This window comes from Melopsittacus undulatus, chromosome 4 (assembly GCF_012275295.1).
Source record: "Melopsittacus undulatus isolate bMelUnd1 chromosome 4, bMelUnd1.mat.Z, whole genome shotgun sequence".
In the NCBI taxonomy this organism is placed as follows: domain Eukaryota; kingdom Metazoa; phylum Chordata; class Aves; order Psittaciformes; family Psittaculidae; genus Melopsittacus; species Melopsittacus undulatus.
Genome location: NC_047530.1, coordinates 95908972 through 95917311, shown reverse-complemented (window position 1 = coordinate 95917311; position 8340 = coordinate 95908972).

Below are 8340 nucleotides of genomic sequence, written 5' to 3'. Positions count from 1 at the left end.
TTTCAAGATTCTTCAACCAACACCTTTGTAAATGAGTTTTGTCATAATAAAGTCAGAAAAAAACCAAAAGAGACAAATCAAATGTCTTAAAAAAAAAAAGTTTCCTTAAATTGGGTCTAAATAAGCTTTAAAACCCTACCATCATTGTGTGCCATCACATGCAGTTTTTTTTTTTGTCATTTGTCAAGTGCAATATTGTAATGATATGCTGCATAAATATTATACTCCACAATAATTGTGCAATTCTTATTTCTCTGTATTTCTCTGACAGTCTTTGCCAGGTATGTAAGTACAATTTTTCTGCACTCTTTAGGCTAATTTGAACAACCCAGTATGCCTTAATCAGCATAGGAATACATGGATTTTATATATACCCATTATATCATTCCTCTCAAAACAGACAAGCTTAAATTATCACATCTGTTGCTAGACAGGTTTCTGGAGAAAGCAGAAATTTATGCCATTATATAAATGTATGCTCTGCTTTTCTCAAACACTGTTCTAGAAAATATGTACTTGAATATCATAGACATTTTGCAGTCAGTAAATCACACATGAGCTAGATGAATTCCCATAGAAAGGCTTCATTTTTTCTTAATTTCTACTGGGAGTCACAGAGGTGCCCTTTTCTTTGTCTTTCACAAACAATTAACCTTTTGCCATATATGCAATTGGCTGAGAGCAATCCTAAGTGGCTCAGAAAATAATTTACAGCAGAAACTGTACAAAGTTAATTAGTATTAGTCTAAGAAGGTTATTCATATATTATCCAACCAAGAAAGTGGTCAGCATGACTCTCATGGAACTTTACCGCTGAGTTTTGTTGTCATCAGCTTCAGGCTATAAATGCTAATCAGGCTCATCAACAGATATAGGTCTTGTAGCCATGGTCATTTTAAGTCAATGTTACAACTTCTGAATGGACAGGTAAGCACAAGAATTCAAAGTAAATAACTCAATGCTATTACTCACATCTTGGAAAAATAAAAAAACTAAAAAAAAAAATTCCCCAAACCAAAAATACTGTTCTTTCACTTTAAGAACTCTTTTTGTTGGGCTTTTTTTTGGTAACAGATTCTTTCTGCCCCAAGCTAAATACCCCTTAGAATTCATTATGAGCATGTACACTTCCAAAGGCAGAATCAAAGTATGAGAATACAGTCACAATTTTAAATTTGACAAAACAGAAAGAGAGCTGTCAGTGTGTGCTTATTACACCATATGAAGTGCACACTGTTAGACTTCCAAGTATCTGCACTGGTTGCTGTTGAAATCTAGCCATTTATTACTATGTATTTGATTCTTGCTTTTGGTGCCTATGGCACTTGTGACTATCAGGAATCAGTCTGTTATACGGAATCCCTTTCTACCATTGCACGCCTAATGTACTTGTTTAAATTTAACTGAAAATCTCACAGCGAAGACATTCCCCATTTGTGGACATACTTGTCAGTTGCCGACTAAGTAAAGGAAACTCAGAAGTCTTAAAATCCAGCTACAGTAGCCCACTACCTTCCTCAGCTCCCTCCAAATCACAGTATTCCCCAAATGTGGGACCTTGTTTAAGGGTAGACCTGTTTTGGTGTCATATAGAGGCACTTGGCTCTTCCATGCGGGCACAGTTTTGCTGGAAGGAGTCGGCAGCTGGTCTCCCAAGCTGAGCCAAGGCTGGGCCAAGCCCTGACACAAATTTAACCACCTCCATACATGGAACTACACTACTAAAGGTTTTAAAGACACCAGCCCTGCCCCTTCACTGTAGGGCAGAAAGATCAATATTAAAATAATTGTTTCTAAGGGTGGGGGAAAAAAGAAAGGAGAAGTACCTTCTGTATAGGCTGCTCCCATCCTGGTGTGTAGGTGTGGCAGCAGATTGTGAAGCAGCCACCAGAGCACAGGGAAATATTTCTTCACAGTGAAAAATACAGGAGGCAAGGGCAGCATCACCCCACCTGTGGCCCCCAGATCCCACCAGCTGGACCTGGGAACAGCCTGAAAAGGTCAGGCCTCACCACATGCCTCAGTGGTGGGAGGCTGCCCCTCAGGCAGGCAAGCAGCTGGGAGCAATGGCACAGCAAGCTCAGGGGCTGACTTCAGTTGGCATAAAGCTTCAAGTAAGGAGTGTATTTAAACAAGGGTAGTTAGGAAACACTGGGTCAGTGGTATTAAGTGTTACTCATCACCAAAATTTTTATGACAAAAATGGGTACCTGACTGAAAACACTTTTTTCTTGGAATGGGGATTTATTCAGCAAAAATTAGTGTGGATGATCCCAGTAGCCCCTTTTGGCTTTATAATTCTCCAATCTGAAAAGTATAAAATTAAGCATGTTTAAATCCCAAACATAATAATAGATGTGGATCTATTGGAGCAAGCTCAGAGGAAGGACATGGAGATGATGAGAGGGTTGGAGCACCTCTCCTGTGAAGACAGGATGAAAGTTGGGCTTGTTCAGTCTGGAAAAGAGAAGGCTCAAAGGAGACCTTAGAGAAACCTTCCAGTGCCTAAAGGGTACAAGAAACCTGGGAAGTGACTTTTTACAAGGGCATGGAGTAATGGCTTTAAACTGGAAGAGAATAGGTTTAGATTAGATACTACAAAGAAATACTTCACTATGAGGGTGGTGAGACAATGGAACAAGTTGTCTGAAGAAGTTATAGATGCCCCATCCCTGGAAGTGTTCAAGGCCAAGCTGGGTATGACTTTGAGCAACCTGGTCTAGTGAAAAGTGTCCTGCCCATGGCAAGGAGCTGGAAGTAGATGCGCTTTAAGGTCCCTGACAGCCCATATTATGATATGATTCTATGTGATGAAGTGAATTTGGGTAGCTGGCTGAAACAGCTCAGTTCTGCAGATTGCCATATGAATTACAGTTATCTAGTGAACAATTTCTTATCACTGACCAGAGAACCTCTTAGACTCTTTCTGCAACTGATTTCATAACTCAAAATCATTTATGTTATAGTTTAAATAACATCTGCTATAAACATTGTCAAGCTGAGTCAGTATCTCTGTGGTTGTTCATAACTAGAAAGTAAAAAAAGACTGATCTCTGCTCACAAAAGCCCTCAAAATATCTGCCATAGTAAATGATTGCTTTAGAAAAAGAATTAATCTCTTTTAAAATAGTGAATCTTTGGATATTTCTTTTCTTGCTCTCCTGAGATTTTAGAAGATTGAGTATAGTAAAGACTTTTTCCTTTTTTCATTTTCCTAGTTTCAAACATAAGAGGAAAATGTGGTTTTGAAAGTTAAGTTCTGATTCTAGTGTAAGAATTACATGCCAATAAACTTTAAAAACCAAATTAATAAAAAGACAACATAAAGTAAGGAAAAAGCAATATAAAATAAATCTTAAAAAAAAAAATGAGAGAAGGGTAGTAGATCAGCAGAATACAGAGCAGAATACAGAGCATGTGAAAGAACATAACAGGTCTCATATACTCAGGTATTTGTGTTTGCAATGGTACAATTTTATTTTATTTTTTTTTACTGTTCATTTGTTGTTGCTTTTTAGAAGAATATGAACATTTTGGCAAGCAAAGTAAACGGTTCATCATTTCAGTTAGTTTAATGACCCCCAAAATAGTGACCTGCTCTGAATGCAGTGAAATTAGATATTTTTCTGGTTTCAGACAGCAGCTTCTCTTGTGAAATAGGTTTTGACAAAATGTGCTAGTACGCCCATAGCAGAGAACTGGCTAGTTGCAAAAAATTACATTCATGAGCCACAGGTGGATGAATTAAGGAATATCTGTTCAGTTTTCAGAATAAATAATTCAGGGGCCAATTAACAGTCCCCTATAAGTCAGCATAAGAAGTCCCACTGATTTGAGTGGCTTTGGTTCCAGTCCTAAGGCTCTAATCCTACCATTTACAGTCTGTGTTTGGACCTCCCATCTCCTTGGATGTGCCCTGGCTCAGCCCTGTGAAGTAAATGAGACTTTTAATATGTCCATACACTTTAAGATGAACTACCACTGCCTAGTTAATGGGGTTTCTTGATTTGTATAAGTTCCAAGTTTGAAACCCACCTGTTTCCTCTGCTCTTCTAAGTGATACATCATTGCAGATTATGGCTGTGTTATGTACTCATCTAGGGATTTAACATGGGTTTTAAGTTTGCCTAGCATTTAATGTTTGCTTTTTAACACTCCATTATATGTTTATTTTACCTCCAAGCATATGTATGTTAAGCATAAATTTCCTTTTACGTAATAGCACAATCTCTTAAGGAAATAACCACATTAGTTCCTGGCAAAATCATAGAATCATAGAATCATAGAATAGTTAGGGTTGGAAAGGACCTTAAGATCATCTAGTTCCAACCCCCCTGCCATGGGCAGGGACACCTCACACTAAACCATGTCACCCAAGGCTTCGTCCAACCTGGCCTTGAACACCACCAGGAGTGGAGCATTCACAGCTTCCCTGGGCAACCCATTCCAGTGCCTCACCACCGTTACAGTAAAGAACTTCTTCCTTATATCCAAAATCATGGTAGTGATGTCTGGATGACCCAGCTAATGCTTTGGAAATCCTTCTGAACAAATATCCTTCAGTACAAATATTTTAAAATATTTATTAAAATACTCAAGCATACTACAGATTGTTTTGTTCCACTGCATTCCATCTTTCAATCCATTCACAGCCAGTAGAATCAGATGCAAGGAAGATATGTGGCAGGCTTTCTAAATTACCTGTCAGAATGAGAGAAGGAGACATTAGAGAAAGAGCAAAAGACGTGACAGGACATGACAGGATGTGCAGTATAGTCCTTGGAAGAAGATTGAGGCCAAACTATTGAACTAATGATCTGGATTAAATATAAATTAATGTAACAAAGAACTCTCACTTCTTATCTGCTTAAATCAAGGGACAAAGGTAACAATAAAAAAGAGTTTTTTGGGAGGAAGCTGGCTAAAACCTATTGTAAATCATAGAATCTACAGCATAAATGAATAGACTGCTAAATAAATAGAATGCTAAAAATTAAGAATGAATTTTTCTTCTGCTTAGTTTTGTGCATCTTTCAGAACAGTTTTCATAATGATATTTTGGTTCATCCATTCATATGGGTACATTCTTGTGGAATGTGTTTTATGTAAACACCATGTATAGTAAAATGTAAATGAAGTATATTACTGTAGAAAAGTTTCTGCAGAAACAGTGAAAACAAAATGGAACTGCAGTTAGTAGTAAGTACATATTTGACTAGATTAATCTGAAAGGAATCTATAAAGTTACCTGAGCTTTATAGAACGTTCTTCAAATTTCTACTTCATCGTGCCTAACCAAGCTCTCATCAAACCTGACCTCAAGTTGGGGTGTCAGCTCTCAGAGTTTCCGTGTAAATGCTAAAACCTGCTAGTTTTAAGGAAATTAAATATTGCAAAGGCTACTCTGTCATTCATGTGTTACAATTATTTGAAACCTGACAACTTAGTTAATTTCCTATTTGTATTAACAAATGATAAGTAATTTTTCTTTCCACTTACTGTGGAAATAATTCTTTTTTTCCTACCAATTTTAACATACAAACTTTTTTTTTCTTCCCTAAAGCCCTACACAGGTTGAGCTTAACCTTACAGTATAATATAAATGGAATTCATAGTAGTATTTTTGAAAGCAATATAAGCCACCTGGATGACTTAGCAAAACAAAGCTCCAAATTTCCATTCATAATAATGCACAGATATCATGGAAATGCAGACTGTCAGGTGCCATTTAAGCAAGCAATTTTTTTCTTGCTCTTTAATTAATGTAAGGCAGTTGCCAAGTAGGTCCTCATGTTCTGAAGTACTGTAAACAGAGCAAGCTGGTCCAACTTCTGCAAAGAACTGGAGCATGCATACTTGATATTTGACAATGTTTGCACCATCCATCATTATCATCAGTTCATTGCCTCCCCTCAAAAGGAGAGGCAGTACATCTCCAGTCTGCTTGCCAAGAAAAAATCACTATACAATGTATTCAGAGTGATTGATGAGCTAAAAAGCAAACCAGAGACACTGGATAACCAAACACACATACATGCAGCAATATCACTTAATCAATTACATTATCCACGTTTATGATACACTTGTGAATTATGTTCTTTTTGCATGTATAATTAGAAGGTAGAACAGATGGTGAAAGCTTAGTTTAAAGGCCTTAGATAAAGTTTGAAAATAACCATTGCTGCCAAGTGATCATTCACTGTAACAGGATATATTTTTCATTAAGCTATGTTTTTACCATGGTCTAACACACTAGATAGTAATAAGACTGTAAAAACATTACTCTCCAGGGTCTTCCTCTACCAGAGTTCATTGTAAGGAATATGCACATGGAGTGGAAGATTAGAGGTAGCTCTAAGGTATGTTGTCATCTCTCATTTAAGGGTACTTAAAGAATCATCACACTGAATAATCAAGAGGATTATCCCTGAGAAGACAATGCTACTTTCAGAAAAAGGAAAATGATATCCTAATATTTTTATGATTATTGATAATGATGAATGATTTATTAATCATTAATGATTTAGGCATGTTCCATTCTCACATGTGGACATTTATCAGAATAGAGCAAAAGAAAAGTACTAAAAATAAATAAAAATATTCCCAGTTCATTAGAGACTGGAATAACTAAGGGCAGAGCACAGTGCCAGCCCATTTTATTATAATCCTGTCCATATTCTGTCATCACTGTGCAACACATCCTACATCTGGTGTGAAAAATGAATCCCAAGATGTAAAATATATTCTTGAAGCAAAATATTCTGTTATTTCTTTATGTGGACCTCTTTTTTCTGCTTTATACATTTTTATACATTTAATACATTTTTAGAAAACAAAAGTAACAAATCAAATAATTTAGTTTGTTTCCTCTTATCAGCTGTTCTTCTCTAGTATATATTGCATTCACATTCCCTGAAAACTTTTGGTTTAGTACTTGCTTATATCAGAAAGCTTTTGTAAACAAGTTTGGTGGTAGTTTAATGTACAAGAGCTCTTTCACACAGGCTTCATTTGAAAGCAAACCTTCATATGCTCCTGTATGTTTGTCTTTTTGCATTTCAGTGTAATCAACTTCCAAAGCAGGTTAATGAAAGATACATTATTTTTAGGGAATAAGCAGGTCTAGCAATGAACCCACATAAAAATCCCATGTGGAATATTTCCCTCACATATAGAGCCTAGAGCAACTCCTGGCTGTTCGTGGCATTATAGATGAGGCACAGCCTCTGCAAAACGTTTCCATTCCCATAGCAGTGCAACATCAATGGACACACATCATATCTTGCTGGAACAGAAAAAGAGTAGTAAACAGTGACTTAGTCATTGGCTTGTTCCTAGGTCAGTGGGGTGATATGTGACCTTGCAAAAATGCAGCCTTGGAAAGTTCAGCTATCACTGCAGATGCTGACTACCTGATCAATGGTCCAAAGAGAAAGCTGATGGGCTGAGGGAGGCAGATGTGTGTGTGTGTATGACATGTGTTGATTTTCAGGAAGGATTATTAGCTACCAAGCTAAAAAATGTATAAAAATCTTTGCATGTTTATACCTCAGTGACACATCTTAAAAAAAATGATACTTTTCCTTTCAGATGCTTTAGAAGGTGTACAACTGCTGTCTTACAAAACCATGAAAATAAACACAATACACTTGGGTGAATCCTCTTTTAAAATAAAGCCCATTATATCTTTGCATTAATTACAGAACTGAGAAAGCAGCACATTTGGAACCATAATACTAGACAGTTTCTTTTACTTATACAAAATTAGAAAGGTTATTTTAACCATTATTTGAATATTTACATAGATGTGTAATATATTTGTACATTTGGCAGTGATTTGCTTTTTGCTGTTTTTTACTGTAGCAAAGCAAAAAACAAACAGAAACCAGCATCTGTTTTGTCATTTTGTTAATTTTAGGGTTATACTGATAACTCATGCATTTACATAGTCTTTTGTATATCTAAGAACAGTCTATAAAAAGAACAATAAATAACTAGTCCTCCTATTTATTTTCACTCATACTCTATTGTGTAGTGGTTGCTCATTAACAGCCCAGAAGTTTCATAGCCTGTAATAAGACAAGACCTTTCCAGCCTGTAGCTTTTGTATACTACTTATAAAACTTGCCTAGTGAACAGTGTAGCATAGACCTTGATATCATGTTTCTCACAGTTATATTTCTCATATCATAGGAATAGTGATGACAGATCATTAGGTGTTCTCAAAAAACAACATTCTTTTAATAAAGATTTTAAATAATAGCAATCATTAAGTAAAAGATAACTTACTGCCAGTTATTGTCTGGTTGGTCATGCTGTATACTGAAGGGACTCGTGTAG